General features: G+C 46.5%; 1 pseudogene; it reads right to left on the bottom strand.

Moving 5' to 3' along the window:
- Window positions 1-3,605: 3,605 nt before the first annotated feature.
- LOC114693723 lies at window positions 3,606-3,724 on the bottom strand (annotated as a pseudogene).
- Between the last annotated feature and the right edge of the window lie 353 nt (window positions 3,725-4,077).

The raw sequence follows: 4,077 nt of genomic DNA, 5'->3' as shown, positions 1-4,077 counted from the left end.
GTTTACCTAAGAGGGGTTTGTCTCAGCCCGCCTCTCTAATGCTGTCCTCCCCTGCCAAGTTGGCAACCAGTCAAGAAAGGTTAGATCTGGAAGGAACCAGGGAGAAGTGCCCTTGAGAACAGCAACAGAAACCAGCTAAAAGTTCTATACACGTTCCGTGTCGGAGACCCCTATGGTTTTCTTTCTTCTCCTTTTTTTTTTTGTTTTGTTTTGTTTTGTTTTGTTTTTTGAGACAGAGTTTCTCTGTGCAGTTCTGGTTGTCCTGGAACTCACTCTGTAAACCAGGCTGGCCCTAAACTCACAGAGATCCACCTACCTCTACCTCCTGATTAAAGGTGTGGGCCACCATGCCAGGCCATCTTTTTTTTTGAAGATAGGGTCTCATGTAGCCCAGGCTGGCCTTGAATTCAAACTTGCTATGTAGCCAGAGATGACCTTGAATTCCTGAGCCTCCTACTTCCACTTCCTGAGTCCTGGCATTACAGGCATGCATCACCACATCTGGTTTTTACAGTGCTGGGATTTGAACTCAGTACTTCTGTACTTCTTCCCTGGTAGGACAGAACTCTACCAACTGAGCTACTATGTGCCCGGCCCCTTCTGTGTTCTTGTTCTAGACATTTGAAAACTGTTTTTACTCAAAAGATAACCACTCAAGGGATGTCTGTCTAAAACAAAAAACAAAAATAGGGATGCCTAGGGACAGTGACAAGATGGCTCAGTAGGCTAATGTGCTTGCTGCCAAGCCTGAGGATCTGAGTTCAATCCCCGGAGCTGGAGCTCACACAGTGGAAGGAAAGAACCAGCCCTTCCAAGTTGTCCTCTGACAGCCACACACAAGCTGTGGCATGTGTATGCCCACACACATTAAATAAATAAATTTAATAATAATAATAATAAACAACAACACAGTGGCACCTAACCATCTCACCCTCCTTTAAAACTAAAGTCACGATGGGCACTGGTGGCGCACGCCTTTAATCCCAGCATTTGGGAGGGAGAGGTAGATCTCTGTGAGTTCGAGGCCAGCCTGGTCTACAAAGTGAGTTCCAGGACAGCCAGGACTGTTACACACAGAGAAACCCTGTCTCGAAAAACCAAAAAAATAAAAATAAAGTCACAAAGGTGAGTGTTTGACGTAGCTTGCTGTCCACTTTTTTATTCTTTTTCAGAAAAGGTTTTACTGTGCAGCTCAGGCTGGCTCTGACTTTGCTTGGGTCTTCGCTTCCTGGCGCTGGTGCACCTCCACGCCTAACTACTGACTCTCCACCCTTACAACATCTGTGTTCAGAACCCCCAAAGGCATGCGAGAACCCCCAGTTGCCTGGGGTCCCAGGAACAGCAAAACCTCACTGAGAGCTCACGCTGTGATGAAATCACCCCCGAGAAGAAGCAGTTACTTTGTGGGAACAAGCTTGTCCCCTCCAGCAATGGAGACATCTTCAGAAACCTTGCAGAATGAGAGCTGAGACATCAGCCATGCAGACCTCACCTTGACCATGCTTGCTTAATTACACAGAGCTCTCGAGCCAGCCCCCATTCTTCCACTGCTTAAACCTAGAGCTCCTGTCAGTACCCCCAAAGATGGATTTGGGGGCCACCGGCCCCTTTGTCTAGACTTTTCAATATGGAGTCTCTTTTCTATGATTTTCACAATTGTTCCTCCTCTTCCTCCTCCATTTTCCTCTATATTTTTTCCTTTATTTTGTGTATACGTATGTGCACACAAGTACCATAGTTTCTTCTCTCCTACCATGTGGGTGCCAGGGATTAAACGCAAGCTGTCCATCCTATACTCACTGAACCAACTTGACAGCTCTTGTTTTTATTTTTGAGACAGGGTTTCCCTTGCCCAGGATAGCCTAGGACTTATGGCTGAGGATGACCCTTGAATTTTTTTCTAAAGTTTTATTTATTTTCTGGGTGGTGGTGGCCCATGCCTTTAATCCTCAGCATTCAGGAGACAGAGGCAAGTGGATCATTGTGAGTTTCAGCCCAGCCTGGTCTACAGAGTGAGTTCCAGGACAGGCTACAAAGCTACACAGAGAAACCTTGTCTTGAAAAACAAACAATAAAAACAACAACAAAAACTTATTTATTTAATGTACATTGGGGTTTGCCTGCATGTATCTATGTATGAAGGTGTCAGATCCCCTGGGACTAGAGTCACAGACAGTTGTGTGTAGATGGAGTTTTCTGTCCCTCCAGCTGCTCCCCAAATAAACACACATAGACTTAATATTAATTATAAATGATCAGCAAATAGCTTAGGCTTATTTTTTAGCTAGCTTTTAGAACTTAAATTAACCCATTTCTTTTTCTTTTCTTTTTTTTTTTTTGGGGGGGGGCGGTTGAGACAGGGTTTCTCTGTGTAGCTTTGGCACCTTTCCTGAAACTCACTCTATAGTCCAGCCTGGCCTCAAACTCACAGAGATCCGCCTGCCTCTGCCTCCCAAGTGCTAGGTATGTGCCACACCACCCGGCTTAAATTAACCCATTTCTATTCATCTATGTGCTGCCCTGTGTGTGGGGGGGGGTCCCTGAACCTAAGTCCCTCTTTAGGGCACCGTCTGTGGGAGGACATTTCCCACTTTTGCCAAGGTTCCTATGCAGAGGAGAGAGGGATAAGAAATATCAGGGAGAGAGAGAGAGCTAGACGAAGAGAAGAAAGACAGAAACACAGGATAGCTTCGGGAGGACCTGGATCAAAATCCACTGGCCCAGAACTTTGTTCAAAAGGACTTTTTATAGCAATGCCAAGGGGCGAGGCAAAAGACCTCCCCCTTGCTAGAAACAGCCAAGTGTAGACCCTTCCAAACACCTGCTAAACACATCTGTGGTCAAATCATCCCCTTATGCAGCCCTGCTGGGTAAAGCAAGCTCAGATTCTCTGACCCTGAGTAATTTGGGCCTCCACACTGGCCCGAGGCTTGTTTACCTCACCTATGAAGTTTCCATATTGCTTCTTCCATATCTGACTCCTGCCTCCCTAGACTCCGACCTTCTTCCCAGCATCCTTAGTCTGGCTCTCCCGCCCAATCTCTTGTTGCCCAGTTACAGACCAGTCAGCTTTTTATTAACCAATGGGAGTAGTACCTATTTGCAATGTACAGAGATTGTGCCACAACAGTTGTGAACGGCCATGTGGGTGCTGGAAATTGAACCCGGGTTCTTTGGAAGAGCAGCCAGTGCTCTCAACCACCAGGCCATCGCTCCAGCTCTGACCCTTGATTTTTTGTTTCTTTTGTTTTGTTTTTCGAGACAGGGTTTCTCTGTGTAGTTTTGGTGCCTATCCAGGATCTCGCTCTGTAGACCAGGCTGGCCTTGAACTCACAGAGATCCACCTGCCTCTGACTCCTGAGTGTTGGGATTAAAAGTGTATGCCACTACTGCCCAGTTCCAGGTACATTCTAATGCTCCTGGGTAAAAATCATGGCTGGCTGCCCTGCTGGTGGTGGAGCCAGCATGGGGACCAATGTAAGTCAGTAACCTGGGCTTCCTGGGCTGTTGAGGGACACTTGTAACTGAGACCTGACCTGAGGCTTCTTTCAGGACTGTCCCTGATTTTGGTTTTAATTTTTTTTTATAACTTTAATTTTATTTAAAGCCTACAACACCCGGTATTCCCAGGCAGTCTCCCATCCAAGTACTAACCAGTCCCAACCCTGCTTAACTTCTGAGATCAGACAAGATCGGGCGCTTTCAGGATGGTATGGCCATAGACTGTTTTTAATTTTATTTAACTTTATTTTATGTGCATTGGTGTAAAGGTGTCAGACCCCCTGAAACTAGAGTTACAGACAGGTGTGAGCTGCCATATGGGTGCTGGGAATTGAACCCAGGTCCTCAGGAAGAGCAGCCAGTGCTCTTAACCACTGAGCCTTCCTCCAGCTCTGGTCGCTGATTTTTATATCATTCTCATGGAGGTGGGACACCTCAGGCTTGTCACTTTTCCCGCCTCCCCTTTCCTTCCTTGCTATGCCATTGATCTTGATAATTAGATTCAATAAGCCAGGGCTGGAGTTTTAGCTCAGTTGGTAGAGGCATGCATGAAGCCTTGGGTTCGAGTACTAGCAC

The sequence above is a fragment of the Peromyscus leucopus genome, chromosome 23 (genome assembly GCF_004664715.2).
Source record: "Peromyscus leucopus breed LL Stock chromosome 23, UCI_PerLeu_2.1, whole genome shotgun sequence".
Lineage (NCBI taxonomy): Eukaryota > Metazoa > Chordata > Mammalia > Rodentia > Cricetidae > Peromyscus > Peromyscus leucopus.
The sequence above is the reverse complement of the archived record's forward strand: the minus strand, read 5'-3'. Positions and strand labels throughout refer to the sequence as shown.